We start from the raw sequence: 19,653 nt of genomic DNA on the forward strand, positions 1-19,653 counted from the left end.
GTAATATGGTTAAAGTAATTAACACAATTGCATTACTCTAACCTGATCATTTTCTGCAATGAATTCATTTGTATATTCCCCATTATATTGCTATTTTACAGTAATTGGAATATCTCAGCATAAGGCATTTGTATATGTATATTTGAATACAGGAAAGGCATTTTTTTCCTTTAAGAAAAATGAACACCAATTTAGATAAAAGTGAGTTATTTTTTTGTTGTTGTTGTGAAAGTGCATTTTTAAAGCCTCTTTCTAGAAAATATCAAACCAATTATTATTAATCGCATAAACAAAATATGCTACAAATTTGAATATTTACCTTAACATTCTTGTCAAAATCATTGAATTTCAAATGTTTCTAAAAAAAAAGTAAAACAATCTGACAGTGTCTTCAATTGAGATACTAAATATTTGCACCAATATTAAAAAGTTCACCAAACATCCAATTAATATCTTCAAGTTAAGCATGATGAAAAAAATATGTGGAAAACTGAATACTTGCCTGAAATGTTTAAGTCCAAGGAAAATAACTCTGAACAAAATCATCGGACCGGAACAAACTTCGAACTTGATCTGTAAATTGTCATGGTAAAACTATAAATACCACATATTCAAATCAATATCTTCAAGCACAAATTTCCCTGACTGACGGATTGACAGACACCCGGAGCAGAGACGAAATGCAAACCTGTATTCCCCTTTGACTCCGTCGGTAGGGACTAATAAAATCCCTGCTTACCTACCCAACCCTATAAGGCATGGGAAATCAACATAAAACAAAGATTTTGGTATGGATGGTCTTATCAAAACATTTTGCTGAATTAGTTACCGAGTACCCAAGTATGGACTGATTGGACAAAAAAAATCCCCTACATTGCAAGCTCACAAGTCAAAATAGTGAACAATCTTTCTGTGAAGCCTAAAGGATGTGGGTTAATTACTGCTGAGATTAATTGTATTAAGAGACAATTACAACTGTTTCTTAAGCCTAAAGGATGTGGGTTAATTACTGCATTAAGAGACAATTACAACTGTCTCATTGAAAATTCAGCTTCCAATGTTTGGAAGCTCTCTCACTTGAATCTATATGCATCTTCAACAATGGCCATTCTCCAACATTAAAGACCAATTGTTAATCTCAATCCTAATCACTAGATCTGTATGAAACTTTAATGAAGTGTCCATACTTGTTTCAACTGTTCAGGGTTCGACCGCTGCGGTATTATCAAGCTACGGTCAGTGAAGCATTTTATTTCAGACTGTTGAAATCACCCACAGATAACTTCTTGGCATTATACGAACTAGTATTGTTTCATCGTTTATACTTAACATGAAATTTCATTCCAATTTTAAAAAAATCCTTTAAAAACAAATGAAATGCAGCAGTGTAATGACTTTTCTGATTAACAACGTCTTATTTCTCAGCAATATGCTAATATAGTTTTGTGGGTTAATTACTGCATTAAGAGACAATTACAACTGTCTCATTGAAAATTCAGCTTCCAATGTTTGGAGGCTCTCTCACTTGAATCTATATCCATCTTCAACAATGGCCATTCTCCAACATTATAGACTAGAATATAATTCATGACTGAAATTCTCCCGTTTGCTGATTATTTTTGTTGTTTACAGTTTCTCTCTACTATCATGACTACTTGTTGTCAAAAACACAAACATGGCTGAAAAAAAATCATCCTTTTCAGGACAGTTAAGTTATTTATTAGCATAATAGAATGTTCATGTTAAGTGTAAAACATTCTACATTGTTTAAGAAATATTCTGTGCAACCAGTCAGTTGGAGTCAATGGTCCATTTTTGGTAAAATAGTTTTACTTTTGTACATGTTGTATAAGAAACATTATACAGTATACGTTTTTATGAACATTTAAGTGTACAAGGAAATTTCGTTTATTTTTATAAATATTATAAAGAAAGCATCAAGTAAATTTGAATATCACGAATAAGGAAGTGTACTGAAAGAAGGGTATATATAAGATTACAACTTAAAAGCTAAATACAGCTTGTTAAATATTTTTAAAATTTAGAAAAATAGTATTGGAGCACTCGGTGTAACTGTTACTTTATGTATGATGTTTATACTAGAGTTCCTAGATTGATACAATTGTGTACCAAATAACACTGGTAAAGACCTGTCAAAAGGAATCATTGGATAGTAAGCATGATAAGCAAGGCTATATAATGTACATGTACATTGACACTGACAAAAATACAATTTTCAAAGATCATAGTTTTTCACATGTTTAAAGGATATGACCCTTGAAAAAGGTGAAGTGAAATTCACTTGAAACGAAAAGATATAAGTTAATGAGGGAGGAAGTTTTTGTAGTTAACATCCTAATTTGTTCTATTTGTAACATGTTTTTACTAAATGACATTTAGTATATTTTTTTTATGAAATCAAATTTCTTTTCAATAAATCAATGTAAAAGATAGAAAAAGATAAACACATTTATGGATTTTTGAAATAAATAAACAGATTGGAATGTTCAACATGTTTTAATACTGTAAACCATGATAAAAGAGGGACAAAAGACACCAAAGGGACAGTCAAACTCGTAAATCTAAAACAAACTGACAACGCCATGGCTACTGTCATAAAGGGTCTCTGAGGAGAGTGGTGCAAGAAATTCATCTACATTGACCAGTAACCTGCCTACTTGCTGATAAGCTACTGGCGATCAAATGGATGGATTTGTCGTATAGTTGTCACTTTTTAAGATATATATAAACAAGTCTAATTTGAAAAAGAACAACGTTCAAACCTATGATTGCGTTGGACAAAAACTGCGTTTATACGTGTGCATGCAAAACAAATTTCTTGTTAGAGGGGTTTAAATACAGCACAAACAACATTTTCCAAAAGTCCAAAAAAGTGAAAAAGTATATTTTAACAAAACGCATTTGACTAGCAGGTCGAACAACTGATGCTCTTAAAACCGGCTGACTGCCATTAGCGATTGCTAAATAAACGGATCACCAGATGTAAAAAAATGGACCTCATTATTAATTTATTACCAAACAGAAAACAACAAAACTTGCGGGAAAGATGGTATATCGCAAACATGAGTTGAACTCATGCTACTGATATATCGTGGCACCAAACTGCCTTGCACTATGCCCGTCTAGCTAGACCACTTGATCACCTCGATAAAGTAAAAGCTTTCTGTGGCTGGGTGTTACTTTTCTTCGTCAGTTTTTATCTAGCGTCGTAACACAGTACATGATATATAAGGCATGTAGATGGAATATTACAGATCAGCTAATTATCTATCATAGAGGATCTCACAAATTTATGAAGGATATAGTCACAGAAATAATTATATTATAAGTACGTCGGAACCAATGACAACTCTACGAAAGATTCTATCCATCGGATCACCAGCGATGGTGATACAAGGCTGAAAACACATTCTGAATATAAAGTTCGTCTAAACAACAGCCCAACATTGTTAGATCTGTAAATTTGCGTAAGGAAACGTTTTGTTATTCCCTGGCAGGGATTCGAACTCGTGCTACTGAGATATCGTGGCACCAAATCGCCTTGTACTATGCCCGTCTAGCTAGACCACTCGACCACCTCGGTCTCGGTTAAACTTAAGCTTTCGGTGGCTGGGTGTTACTCGTCAGTTTTTATCTAGCGTCGTACATGATATATAAGGCATGTATATGGAATATTACAGATCAGCTAAATTCACTATCGTAGAGATCTTACAAGTTAATGTAGGATACAGTCACAGAAATAAATATATTATAAGTACGTCTGAACCAATGATAACTCTACGACAATTTCTATCTATAAGATGACCAGTGATGGTTATACAAGGCTGAAAACATATTCTGTATATATAATTCGTCTAAATAACAACCCAACATTGTTAGATCTGTACATTAGCGGAAGCAAATTTTTGTTCTTCCTTGGCCGGGATTCGAACTCATGATACTGAGATATCGTGACACCAAATCGCCTTGCACTATGCCTGTTGCGCTAGACCACTCGACCAACTCGGCTTGATAAAATCAAGCTTTTGGTGGCCGGATGTTACAAGGCTGAAAACACATTACAGAACGTGTTTTTTCAGCCTTTTATCACCATCAATGGTGATCCGATGGATGAAATCTTTCATAATTCTGTCACTGGTTCAGACGTACTTATAACCAGATAACATAATTATATCAGTGACTGCATCCTCCATCACTTTGTAAGATCCTCTACGATAAAAAATTGAGCTGATCTGTAAATATTCCATGTTCATGCCTTATGCATGTTATATATCATGTACTGTGTTACGACGCTAAATGAAAACTGACGAGAAAATAGATTAATGATCCCCTTGGTTAAATTTGAGTTGAAAGCAATACCAGCAATCAATTAATTTGATTTTTGATTAAAAAGAAAAAAATAAGATATAAATGGATTAGTTCCTTCCATACTTCATGTATAAAATTGTCCAAATTGTTATCATAAATGACAATAATAATTGAAAATAGGTCAAAGTCTCAAATGGCAAGGTTGCAATAATATGAATAAGTGTACACTTTTTCATAAATTTTTCAGAAAAAATGACAATTTTTTTAAGTTTGGGAGGATGAGAAAAATATTCCCTTAACAATTATATGGCAAGTCACAACTTCAACATGTGCGTAATCTTCTTGTGAAGTTTCAGTGATCTTGGTTGAAAATTTTAGCAGGAGTTTATCATACAAAACTTATACCCTCTTTCCTAAGTTTTTGCTGAAAAAAGACTATGTTCCCAAGTCTGGAAAAATGATAAAAATGTTCTTAAACAATTCATAACAGCAGGTGCAGAACTTCAACAAATGTGAAATATTCATGTGAAGGTTGAAAACTGTATGAGGAGTTAATTTAAAAAAAATAGGTACCGACTTTTCCCAACTCACCAGCCAATCCGCCTGACATCACCAGGCCCACCTAACCAAAAATGACAATTAAGTGAAAAGGTCTGTAAAAATATCCGAGAAATAAAATTGGGAATGGAAATTGGGAATGTGTCAAAGAGACAACAACCCGACCATAGAACAGACAACAGCAGAAGGTCACCAACAGGTCTTCAATGGAGCGAGAAATTCCCGAACCGGATGCGTCCTTCAGCTGGCCCCCAAACAAACATATACACAAGCTCAAATTGCCTTCAAAATTGTAGGAATAAATAATCGTACAGTATATTTAAGGAAGCATTGGATCATTTGGTAGTAATTTCAACCTTCATTTAAAGTGGATAACTTACTTACTTACTTACTTACTTAGTCCTTGTTATGCCTTATGGCACATAGGGCAAGGACAAGTTGCCGCCACTCCTCTCTGTTTTCTGCTTTTTTCTCAATAGTTCCCCAGGTGTAACCTCTCTCTTTCAGCTCTGTTTCTATTGTTCTACGCCATGTTGTTTTTGGTCGTCCTCTCTTCCTTTTTCCCTCTGGTGTCCATCTTAATGAAACTTTGGTCATATCTCCTTGTGGTTTTCTTAGAACATGACCAACCATCTCCATCTTCTCTGTAGCAGAGTGGTTTCAATGTCTTGGCTTTTTGTTTTCTTATGAAGATCTTCGTTAGTTATTTTGTTATAAATTAAAGTGGATAACACGGAGTAATAATTATAGCAACCAAAAACTTTAATTATTGAATTGTAGTCGATCGATGTACTGTTAAAAAAAAAATGCTGCGAAGTTTTTATTGATGCAAATAATGGGACTGGGTTGTTATTGCAATAATAATAACTAGCATTCTGATATTAGATACACATAACTGTATGCCTACTTCATTAAATCGCAATAATTAATCAAGCATTTTTTTCCATAGTTCAAAAATCGCAATCAAAAATGCAAGTAATAATTTCAGAATGAATAGTATTTGATGAAACTAAAAAATACTGTTTCAAACTTCACTTTCATCTCTGTATGGATTTAATTTTACGTTTATTATATCAAAGCCTACTTTTGTTGGAGTTATGAACATAGAAACTATGGCTATGTTTACATTACTTGTAAATAATCTAATGTAAGAAACACGCTATATATACATATTTTGCTGGTGTATTTCTGTGACTAATTTATGTGCAAATTTTGTAGAAATAATTACCCAGTAGGCATTGAAAATTAAGTATAACAATTGTATAAGTTTTGTTTTGATTTTATCTTAAAAACAAGAGTCATGCTTCAGACTTTGTGTTTGACTCTTTAAAGTCCGACTAACAGTGCCCAGCATTTCTCACTACATTGCTATTTACTGTGATATATATATACAAGCTCATTTTGATTGTAATCGTGGTCAAACAATGTTTGAATTTGTTAATTGCTTTAGGAAAAGCACAAATCAAAATTAGACGGACATGTATATTATACACTCATTAATGTATCTGTTATCTTTATCATTGTCCCTAAAAACCAGGTAATCCAAATTATGTTTACCAAGAACCAGTGAGTCTTTGTGCAGGTACAGAAGTTACAACCAATTTTGTATATGGCGATTCAGCAGTAAATTTGTTTAATTTGACATGTATAAATGATTTGACATATATAAATTGGACATTTAAAAAGACCAAACAAGAAACCGAAATGTTCAGCTACTATCATCATGATCATAAAAATACAGGATTCAGGGTAAGTTAACATTTAAATCAGACCGATCTCCTCAGATATATCAATATTATTTGTTTTTGTTATATCAAAGCAAAATTAATATGAATAAATGAAGATATGGGATATATGTCAATGAGCTGGCAAATTAAAAAAAAAAGACATCCAGGGGCCAACACACCGTCTTCTGCAATGAAAAGGTGACATATATGAAACAGAAAGTCAAGCTGTAAATCATACATATTGAGGGGCAAACATACAGTCTTCTACAAAGGAAAGGTGACGTACATGTAACATCTATGGTCTATCTATCTATATATATATATATTAATAAGTTAACAATTATTTTTTTTCTATGACGTATTAAATTTATATTAAGATCCAGTTTGTTACATCTTGTGATCAATTTTATTTGGCAGTCGCGAATGGCAGTCAGCAGGGTTAAAGAACATCAGTTATTCGACCTGTTAGTCAAATGCGTTTTGTTTAAATATATATACTTTTTTCACTTTGTTGGTCTTTTGGAAAATGTTGTTTGTGCTGTTTTTAGACCCTTCTACAACGAAATTTGTTTGACATGCACACGTATAAAAATTGCGGTTTTTATCCAACGCAATCATAGGTTTGAACGTAGTTTTCAATTTTGACTCGTTTATATATATTTTTTGTTTGGGCATGTATCAAATTTTCACTCCGGTTTATATGATCCGTTCATCCTATATTGACTCTTAAATTCAATAGTCAATCTTAAATTGAGAGTAAATTTTATGGCCTTCCAAATACCGTTTCGATCCCTAACATCACTGAAGAGACATATATTGTCGAAATCTAGATCTGGTGTACTAAATAAATATTGACACCGAATGTTTGTGGCGCAACATCGTGGCCACAAGTTAACAATTTTTTTTTTCTATGACGTATTAAATTTATATTAAGATCCAGTTTGTTACATCTTGTGATCAATTTTATTTGGCAGTCGCGAATGGCAGTCAGCAGGGTTAAAGAACATCAGTTGTTCGACCTGTTAGTCAAATGCGTTTTGTTTAAATATATATACTTTTTTCACTTTGTTGGTCTTTTGGAAAATGTTGTTTGTGCTGTTTTTAGACCCTTCTACAACGAAATTTGTTTGACATTCACACGTATAAAAATTACGGTTTTTATCCAACGCAATCATAGGTTTGAACGTAGTTTTCAATTTAGACTCGTTTATGTATATATTTTGTTTGGGCATGTATCATATTTTCCCTCCGGTTTATATGATCCGTTCTTCCTATATTGACTCTTAAATTCAATAGTCAATCTTAAATTGAGAGTAAATTTTATGGCCTTCCAAATACCGTTTCGATCCCTAACATCACTGAAGAGACATATTTTGTCGAAATCTAGATCTGGTGTACTAAATAAATATTGACACCGAATGTTTGTGGCGCAACATCGTGGCCACAAGTTAACAATTTTTTTTTCTATGACGTATTAAATTTATATTAAGATCCAGTTTGTTACATCTTGTGATCAATTTTATTTGGCAGTCGCGAATGGCAGTCAGCAGGGTTAAAGAACATCAGTTTTTCGACCTGTTAGTCAAATGCGTTTTGTTTAAATATACTTTTTTTTCACTTTGTTGGTCTTTTGGAAAATGTTGTTTGTGCTGTTTTTAGACCCTTCTACAACGAAATTTGTTTGACATGCACACGTATAAAAATTGCGGTTTTTATCCAACGCAATCATAGGTTTGAACGTAGTTTTCAATTTAGACTCGTTTATATATATATATATATATTTATTGTATATCTTATGAATCTATCATATTATGAATAAAAGCTGTGGCCAGATATCGCCAAATCATATATGTATTTTGTTTTAATGGCACCATCTGAGATAACGTAATCTATGTATTACTGGTAAATTATTATGTCAGGGATTTCGTTTCCACAAATAACTTATTAATAAAACTTTAACTAAATTCTTCCAAAGATATAAAGATTTGGTTTTGTAGTTTGGTTGTACCTGTAGAGAACTTATTTCGAACGGGATAGCACATCCTCATTTTTAAGGAGATGTTGTTTACCGTGCCCGGAAATGTATAAACGATCCATGTAAATTTATCGCATAGTCCTTTGAATAAACTTATTCTAAAAGGTTACCAACTAAATAGTGTAGTTAGATCTTTGAATATGGTTTATATTTGTACAAATGTATTAATATTGATTTTTTATCAGTAAATTAAAAGCAAACCTAATATTATTGTTATATACCAATGCACGTTCATGGATCTACAATCTGTCGATACCTGTATCTTGGCATTGCACATGGTTATGTTTTTCTCTGACTGTTTATGACGTCTTTACACTAAATCTATTGCATGTTGGATGTGTACTGATTGATAATTCAGTTTTAGATGCATGGTTTTTAGTTGTTAGTGGTCTTGAACTAGCTTTTGGTAACTGCGAGTACTCATAGATCTGTACTTAGTGTCTTTTGTTGTTGGGATGTACAGGTATCCGATCACGTCCACTCTGTTTTTGTTAGATGCATTTCTGTTTGCATCCATCTGATGAGTTAAGCCTTTTTCAACCGATGTTTATAGTTCGTTCTTATGTTGTTCTGTTACACCACTGTCCTAGGTTATTATGGTTATGGGGAGGGTTGGGGTCCCGCTAACATGCATGTTTAACCCCACCATATTCTATATGTATGTATCGATCACAAGTCAGAAGCCTGTAATTCAGTGGTTATCGTTTCTTGCTGTGTTACATATTTGTTTTTCGTTCATTATTCTGTACATAAATTAGGTCGTTGGTCTTCTTGTTTAAATTGTTTTACATTTATCATTTCGGGGCCTTTTATAGCTGACTATGCGGTATGGGCTTTGCTCATTGTTGAAGGCTGTACGGCGACCTATAGTTGTTAATTTCTGTATCATTTGGTCTCTTGTGAAGAGTTGTCTCATTGGCAATAACACCACATATAGCAATGTTAATAGGTTGATTTCTATACACTATATATATCTATACTATAAAGATAACCAGATTCAATTTGTTAGGCGGCATGACGTTAAAATGAAAAATTAGAATAAAGTTGAAGAATCAGTCTTTGTCCATACATACATACATACATACATACATACATACATACATACATACATACATACATACATACATACATACATACATACATACATACATACATACATACATACATACATACATACATACATACATACATACATACATACATACATACATACATACATACATACATACATACATACATACATACATACATACATACATACATACATACATACATACATACATACATACATACATACATACATACATACATACATACATACATACATACATACATACATACATACATTCATACAGACAGACAGACAGACAGACAGACAGACAGACAGACACGACAGACATGATAGACAGACAGACACGATAGACAGACAGACAAGACAGACAAGACAGACAAGACAGACGGACGGACGGACGGACGGATTGAAAACCTTCGTCGGTAGGAGACTAATCCATTAAGTTCTGGGTCAAATCCGATACTGATACCGATAGTATTTATGATATATAGTTTCCGGTTGTAGACGGATTCAAACCGAAAGATTTTGAAAGCAGAGAAAATTTGCACTTTATAATCAAAACTGTAACCTTAAAGACGAATCCTTCTATTCAGATCTACCAATAATATCTTCTTTATATTTTATATTTACTTTAGGTTAGGTAAAAGCTTCAAAATAAGCAAATAAAATAATGGGGTCACCGACCTCGTTTTCGATTTAGAACGCCGTCTTTTTCATGGAATTTGGAAATCGGGACCTCTAGTCAATAGCAGTGTAAAAAAAAATTTAAGTTGGTTTCCCATAAAACTTGTTTGTTCTGTTAACCAAGTTGTTAATACAAACTATTTTAATAATATTACCAATTTCTGAGGGCAAAATAATAGCGATAAGTTGCTATAATAATTTTCCCGCCTTTATTTATTGTGAAATAACTATGAAAAAATGATGTTTAAAAAAAATTGACCAATAATTTCTCGATGAGTATTCAACAGAATATGCGTTGTTTATTTCTAGATAAAATCATGAAATAAAAAGATGGGGTCACCGGCATGGAAAAAAAGATATTTCTACAAAAGGGTTAACAATTTGAAATGGCGGGAATACATTGCGCCAATTCTTAAATAACGTCGAAAGCCGTTCCGCCAGTTTTGGGCGTTATACTTTTCCTATACCAATTCCGGACAACACAGTTCTCGTTATTTGCTGTTATGCTGTTTGTTTGTTTTCAACTACTATTAATGCATATTAATTTGCACGTGATAGACGTACTTAGTTTTCAGTCAGTTTCACAGGTCTACACGTAATATAAATGTGGTGGGTGGTTGGAAAACAATGCGTTGAACAAATGTACACGCGAATTGATTATGCTTCTATGAACAACATTTCTATTCAGGTTATTTATAGTGCTTATGTGTTGAACAGAAATTCTTCTTCTTAGATTAGTGAATACATTTGTTATATCATTTTATAGTTCAGTCAAAGTATATCTGAAAGACAAGACAGACCTTTGCTTTCAATATCATGAATTCTAATTTCGCGGTTAAGAATGGTGTTCCTTTTTATTTTGATGATAATAACTTAAAATCAATAGACTCCTAACAATAAAGATCGACGAGCCGATATTGCAAATATGAGAAAGATCGGACTTAAAAATACCACTTCCAAATGTAGTTTTATGAACCGGGTTACGTAATGCTACATAGATTTTGATCTTACGAACGAGTAATTAGGCTAGCTACATGTTCAATAGTCATAAATCAACGAAGCCCTATGTAGCCACTACGATATTGAACGCAACCCTGATCTTTGTTTAAGTTTAAACGCTTAGATAAATCGATCTACAATTCAAAATGTTTGATGTAGATATGAAAATAAATCTGCGCATGGTCAGTTTAATGTATTCTTATAAGTAACTGATTTCAGAGTTTCATCCGTATACTCAAATGATTTGACAGAACATGAAGATAAAAAAAAATGTATACGACGTTTATTTGCATCATTTTTCTGAAAGATAAATTTATGATAGCAAATAATACATATTTCCACAAGAGACCAATTGACACAGGAACTATTTATAATAGGTCATCGTACGGCCTTCAACAAAGAGCAAATCTCATAATGCATATAAAGCTATAAAAGGTCCAGAAATGACAAATGAAAAACAATTCAAACGAGAAAATAACGGCTTAATTTATGAACAAAAAATAAATAAATAAAAGACAAATATGTAACACTTTAACGACAACTACTTATTCACAAGCTCCTTACCCGTTTCAATGGTCGACTGATACCGTTCTTATTCATTCCGTATTCGCTTAATATTAGAGGTTTCTCAACATCTAACGAAAGGACGAAACTGGACGAACGTATCATTAAGGAGCAGTAATGTTGTATAATAAAATCCATGACACATGTCCACCGATATTGCAGTGTGTTGAAAGGCAACAGTTAACAATTACATAGTCTTTTTGCAATGTTGCATTTGATTTTTGTGGTAAAACATCGGTGTTCCAATTTATTTTCGGTTGTTGAATGATACGTATTCTTACGTTGAGTTTCGTCTTCAGTGCTGTACAATTTTGTATTTTTTTCGTCACTGGTGAGTCTCGTGTGGACTAGACGCGTTTTTGGCGTATTGAATTTTAAACCTGATGCTTTTTGTTATCTATTAATCATGCTTTTCTTTGTTTAATATGTTCTGCTTTTTATTTGTATTGTAGTCCTGTAATATTTTGTTTTCATTTCAATGTTATATTTAACTGTGCCATTAAAGTGCGAGGTTTGGCATGCCTTAAAACCAGGTTCAACCCACCACTTTTATTCCCCTTTAAAAGTGTCCTGTACCAAGTCAGGAAGATGGCCATTGTTATAATATTGTTCGTTTCTGTGTGTGTGTTGCATTTTAACGTTGAGTCGTTTCTGTTTTCTCTTAATTTTTAGATAAGACGTGGCACGGTACTTGTCTATCCCATATTCATGTATTTGGTTTTGATGTTATATTTGTTATTCTCGTGGTGTATTGTCTGTTGTTTGGTCCGTTTCTGTGTGCTGTTGCGTTTCGGTGTTGTGTCGATGTTCTCCTCTTATATTTAATGCGTTTCCCTCGGTTTTGGTTTGTTGCCCCGATTTTGTTTTTTGTCCATGGATTTATGAGTTTTGAACAGCGGTATACTACTGTTGCCTTTATTTTGCATATATGTCGAATATATGCGTTCGATTTATCTCCCTTAGCCATTCAAAAAGAATATTATCAGTTTATAATGTTGCTGACAACAATCGGCGTGTCTGGTTTGCATTTGATTTAATTGAATGTTTGATGTTTAACGTTCCGAGACAAGCATTCCATTCTTTTCATGACCAGCTTAGCGTTTGTAAAAGAATTGAAAAATGAAATGACATAAGTTCAGAATTTTTCATTTATTATTTAGGGGGGGGCAGAGATCCCGCCCCCCCTTTTTTTGGGAAAAAATTTGGTTGCTCATATAGGGAATCACTGATGCGTGACTGGAGCGGGCCCCCTCTTAGGTCAGTCAGTGGGCCCCCACTTATGAAAATTTCTGGATCCGCCACTGTAGGTACGTAAGGTTCTAATTCTATAGATACATTGAATTTTGATTGATGATTTTCGTACTTTCTTTATGATTTGTGGAAATATAAATACAATTTACAACCTAGGCTACCAAAGAGATTGTCTCTATAGAACAGATAAGTCCATACACGAAGCAAATTATGGATTTTAGTTTTATATTATAATATGATTGACCCATTTCGAAATCCCGGAGGTCCCAAATTTAAAAAAAGTAAAGTTAAAAAAGATTCTCGGATCCCGAAATCCCGAGCTTAAAAACACCCGATCCTGGAGTCCCGATAAAAGTCCTATCTTTCTCCCTCCATCTTGTTGTCGAGTATCCAGATTTTTGTTTTGTTTCTTGACAGTTGTTAGTTTGCTGTTTAGTTGACTCTCTTTTTATTCATATATTTTATCATTTGCTGTTTTATTGGTTAAATGTTTCATATACACTTAAGTCACATAATTAATTTTTATCTCCAATTCTGGAACATGTCTATTATATAAAACAATTTTCATTTCCTTCTCGGAAAATCTACTTATCAACACGAATGTTTGTCACTCTCTCCATCGGCTCAAAGAGGAATAACTCTCATTAACGTTTTGAGTTCGCGGAAAATACGACGTCATAAAACGCTGACGGCATTGTACTGTTGCGCTTGTATATGCGCATAAACAATAAAGGGATTTGTCTTTAATCCTATTACATGTGTGTAGATAAATGAGAATTAGTGAGAACTATACTTTAGAGTGTATAGATTAAGGAGCTAATTTGAGTATTCTGTTATACCATTTACAGCTTGACATTCTGTTACATGTAAGTCACCTTTCCATTATAGAAGACTGTATGTTGGCTCATCCTTATGCACAATTTACTGCTTGACATTCTGTTCAATGTAAGTCACCTTTCCATAGAAGAAGACTGTATGTTGGCCCCTCACAATGTATGATTTACAGCTTAACATTGTGTTACATGTAAGTCACCTTTCCATTAATAGGAGACTATATGTTGGCCCTCACTATATACAATTAACAGCTTAACATTCTGTTACATGTACGTCACCTTTCCTTTGTAGAAGACTGTATGTTTGCCCCTCACTATGTATGATTCACAGCTTGACTTTCTGTTTCGTATCTGTCACCTTTTCATTGCAGAAGACGGTATGTTGGCCCCTGGATGTCTTTTTTTTTTAATTTGCCAGTTCATTGACATATATCCCATATCTTCATTTATTCATATTAATTTTGCTTTGATATAACAAAAACAAATAATATTGATATATCTTAGGAGATCGGTCTAATTTAAATGTTAACTTACCCTGAATCCTGTATTTGTATGATAGTAGCTGAAGATTTCGGTTTCTTGTTTGGTGTTTTTAAATGTCCAATTTATATTTGTCAAATTAAACAAATTTACTGCTAAATCACCATATACAAAATTTGTTGTAACTTCTGTACCTGCACAATGACTCACTGGTTCTTGGTAAACATAATTTGGATTACCTAGTTGTTAAAGACAATGATAATGATAACAGATGCATTAATTAGTGTATAATACACATGTCCGTCTAATTTTGATTATTGCTTTTACTAAAGCAATAAACAAATTCAAACATTGTTTGACCACGATTACAATCAAAATGAGCTTGTATATATCACAGTAAATAGCAATGTAGTGAGAAATGCTGGGCACTGTTAGTTGGACTTTTTTTCTAAGATGAAAAAAAAACCAAAAAACTTATACTTCTATTTAATTTTCAATGCCTACCAGGTAATTATTTCTATAAAATCTGCACATAAATTAGTCACAAAAATACACCAGCAAAATATGTATATTGCATGTTGCTTCCATTAGATAATTTAAAAGTAATGTAAAAATAGCCATAATTTCTATGTTTAAAGCTCTAAAAAAAGGTAGGCTTTAATATAATAAATACATTATGAAATGCATACAGAAATAAAAGTGAAGTTTGAAACAGTGTTTTTTTTAGTTTCATCATGAAGGTTGAAATAACTATCAAATGATCCTTAAATATACCATAAGATTATAAATTCCTTCGATTTTCAAAGCAATTTGATTTTTTATTTGTCTATTTCATTGAAATTCTTGTCCACTTGTTGTATTCAAAGTGATAAAAAAACATGTTTTTTTGTATTCACGATGTCGATTGATAGATGTAAGAATCACATGAAAATAGTTCTCAATATTCTGCTTGGTGATAAATAATAATATAGGTAAAATAAAACGCCATTGTCGATTTGAAACCTTTTTGTTGAATATTCTTTCAAAATTAAATAGTCATTTGGCTCTGTACAGGCTTTCTCGGCAATTTTTACAATGTCGGTACCTAATTTTTGTAATTAACTCCTCATACAGTTTTCAATATTGAAAACAACACGTTATTAATTTCTTGCGTCCGAAGCGCTTTTCTGGATTTACCTTCATCAGGAACGCTCAAAGCCAAACATTTGAAATCCAAAGATGTATAAGTACCGAAACCGTTGAAGAGCTGTATGTCAAAAATACCTAAAATAAATAGCCAAATTCATCTAAAGCCAACTTTGCCTGAGGGAGTTGAAACCTTAGTTTCTTAATAATTTATAAATTTATAAACGGACAAATTTTAGTAAAGTTTGTTAAACCTTCACATGAATTTTTCACATTTATTGAAGTTGCGCACCTGCTACTATGAATTGATTAAGAAAATTTTTCTCATTTTTCCAGACTTGAGAACATAGTCTTTTTTCAGCAAAAAAAAAGCAGGTGGTCGTGTGGTCTAGCGCACCGGTTACAGTCCAGGCGATTTGGTGTCACGATATCTCAGTACAATGGGTTCGAATCCCGGCGAGGGAAGAACAACAAATTTGCGAAAGCAAATTTACAGGTCTAACATTGTTGGGTTTTTGTTTAGACGAGTTGTATATATATGCAACTCGTCTAAACATCAACCCAACAATGTTAGATCTGTAAATTTGCTTTCGCAAATTTTTTGTTCTTCCCTCGCCGGGATATGAACCCATGCTACTGAGATATCGTGACACCAAATCGCCTACACTGTAGCCGTCCCGCTAGATCACACGACCACCTGGGCTTCACTATTATAAAGCTTTCGGTGGTCGTGTGTTACCTTTCCCCGTCAGTTTTAATCTAGCGTCGTACTACAGTACATGATATATAAACTGACGAGGAAAGGTAACACACGGCCACCGTAAGCTTTATTATAGTGAAGCCCAGGTTATCGTGTGGTCTAGCGGGACGGCTACAATGCAGGCGATTTGGTGTCACGATATCTCAGTAGCATGGGTTCGAATCCCGGCCAGGGAAGGACAAAAAATTTGCGAAAGCAAATTTACAGATCTAACATTGTTGGGTTAATGTTTAGACAAGTTGAATACACATAATGTTCACAGCCATGTATCACCATCATTGCTGGTGATCCGATGGATAAATCTGTTGTAGAGTTGTCACTAGCTCAGACGTACTTATACATTATATACAACTCGTCTAAACATCAATTTGCGAAAGCAAATTTACAGATCTAACATTGTTGGGAGTTTGTTTTGCAAGGGTATCTCGTACATCCTCTGGTACCATTGGATAAGCTTGATTAATTAATCGTCTTATTGGTTGTCCTAACTCTGGCAGGCTCTCTGATGTTTTTTGTTTCCTCTCTGTAAGCTGTAATCGATAAAGCTCTGTTTGATTTTGTGGGGCAAACCTCTGCTCAAGAGCATTTACCAACGCTTTATAATTTTGTTGTTTATCAATCGGTAAATCACCCAAAATGCCTTGAGTCCTCTTAATACGACTGCTAAATACAGTCCTTTATCCTGTTCAGACCAATTATTAATACTTGAGCAAGCCTCAAAATGGGACTTAAAATCTAACCATTACGAAGTACCTTCATATGTTGCAGGTTTAACTCGCACTGATGAAGAGTTGTTTTGTCTCACTTTTTTATCATCTGTCTTCATAATGGGTTCGTTATTTCTCTTAGTAACTGTAGATCGATATTTTGATCTTACAGTTACCCCCTGATGGTACATAATCTTTATTATCATCAAGTAAATTTGGATACAATCTGTCCTCAGTTGGTTCCTTAAAGGATTCTAATTGCTCCAATTGCTCTTTCAATTTCCTTATATCACAATCTATTAGTTCAGATTCTGTCGATGGTCGACCAGAAGCATACCCGGACTCTTCCATGAAATCATAAGATAAGCGATGCGATGGTAGTCTAGGTGTAGACTGACTAGGATTTTCATTTTGCTCATGAATTCATCCATTTCATCTGGAAATAGTTTTGCCGTTATGACTTTTCGAGAAATAACAACAACAGTATTTTAAATATTTTATTATCTTAAATATAATTGAGCGTATATTTGACTCAGAAAGCTCTTTTAGCTCCTTACTAACTTTTCCGAACTTTTAACTCAGATGTACTAAATTTTCTCAGATCCCACGGCTGCCACCAATTTATGTAACGTGTATTTGGTCCGTACCCGAGTTAATTCTCGAGATCTGAGACTTGTGTATATATTTTCTTTTGTTTATAATTCCTCTTTACTCTCTCGGCTCATTGAAGCTCTTCATGTTCAATTATTATTCAGCCCAACTGGCTTACTGACTCTTTAGCTCAAATAAATAGCTAGATCTACTTGCTCGCTAGCTCTGTAGCGCCTAGCTCAACAGACTCACTAGCGCTGTATCTCCACTGGCTCACAATATTTCTATCTCAAATAGATAGCTCAACCGGCTCGTAATATTGTTGCTCTTTCCGCTATGTCTATATTAATCAACGAAGCTCTCTTAGCTATCTAGCTCTTCCGTTTCTCTCGATGCACCTCACTTATAACTTAAGATAATTCTTCTACTAAGTTTCAGTTATTGGAAAGACTTGAGCAGTGAATCCAATGTTTGGAACAATAAGCAGGTATTTTTCTTATCACTTATACGTGTGATCTGATCGTAATCCCGACCTTGACTGACTGCTGACGGCTGTTTATATATCTCTGATGATTGGGATAATACCATTATCCTCTATTGCCTAGTAACGAGGGTGTTTCAGCCCTGGACGAGTTCACCTTAATATGACTGTGCCATATAGAGCAAATTATAGTTACAAGGGATGGCAAGTAATTAAACGATAATATCTTATCTCAAGGAAGATATTATGGTACCCGATGACCATAAAAATACCAATTATATTGTAATTGCATCTCACGCCGAGGATTCTTCATACAAGTTCACTCATTTGCCAGTTAATAAAATAGTCAGAGATAAGCATAACTTCTCGCATTGGAAAGTAGAATATAGTATGAAATATTGCAAGTTATCAAATGATTAACCTCACTGTAACTTTAATAAATGTAACTTATTATTACGATGAAGTTTAAGGTAAGTATGAAGTCAGATAAAGAAATTGTAACCTTTTAATTCCAAGGTTTCGATGTTTAGGGTTCAAAATAACAGGACAGTAACTACTGACTTCGCCCTTTTTAATGCATAGTCGTCGCTAAGTCATTTGTCACATTTGTTGCTAATGCAATAAAGATTCATTCAATATCACTTACATCGGAACATCTTAATAATCTGAGTTTTTAAGTAATGATTGGATAATTGAAACATATTGTTGACATATATAGCTAGGGTCTTACTAACTTTAAACGTGTTGTGATGATACATTGAACTCCAAAAATTTGCAGCCATATCATAGTTTGCTAATGGCGAGTTGTCGCCTAAAGACATTTGGTTTCCAGACATGAACTGGAGTATAACTTATATTAAGAAGATGTGGTATGAGTGCCAATGAGAAAACTCTCAATCCAAGTCGCAATTTATAAAAATAAACCATTATAATGGCCAAGGTACGGTCTTCAACACGGAGCCTAGGCTCACACGAAAAAGCAAAAGATCCATACACTTAATATATTAAGTGTATGGATCTCTAAAATTCTACCACTGTTAATTACATATTTACCCTAAATCCATTGGATGTTAGATGTGTACTGATTGATATTTAAATGCATTTAAATGCTTTTTTTATTAGTTGTCATTTGCTTTGAACTAGACGTCAGATACCTCAAGTAATCTCAGATCTATACATTTCTACATTGGCTAGAGGTATAGGGGGAGGGTTGAGATCTCATAAACATGTTTAACCCCGCCGCAATTTTGCGTCTGTCCCAAGTCAGGAGCCTCTGGTCTTTGTTAGTCTTGTATGATTTTTAATTTTAGTTTCTTGTGTATATTTTGGAGTTTAGTATGACGTCCATTATCACTGTACTAGTATACATATTTTTTAAGGGGCCAGCTGAAGGACGCCTACGGGTACGGGAGTTTCTCGCTACATTGAAGACTTATTGGTGGCCTTCAGCTGTTGTC

The 19,653-nt window shown here is 33.7% G+C and overlaps 1 protein-coding gene across 2 annotated transcripts in view; it reads left to right on the forward strand.

Moving 5' to 3' along the window:
• The window catches only part of LOC134681093 (uncharacterized), a 280,458-nt gene that overhangs the window by 212,384 nt on the left and 48,421 nt on the right, over positions 1 to 19,653 (forward strand). The window lies entirely within an intron of this gene.

The sequence above is a fragment of the Mytilus trossulus genome, chromosome 8 (assembly GCF_036588685.1).
Source record: "Mytilus trossulus isolate FHL-02 chromosome 8, PNRI_Mtr1.1.1.hap1, whole genome shotgun sequence".
Lineage (NCBI taxonomy): Eukaryota > Metazoa > Mollusca > Bivalvia > Mytilida > Mytilidae > Mytilus > Mytilus trossulus.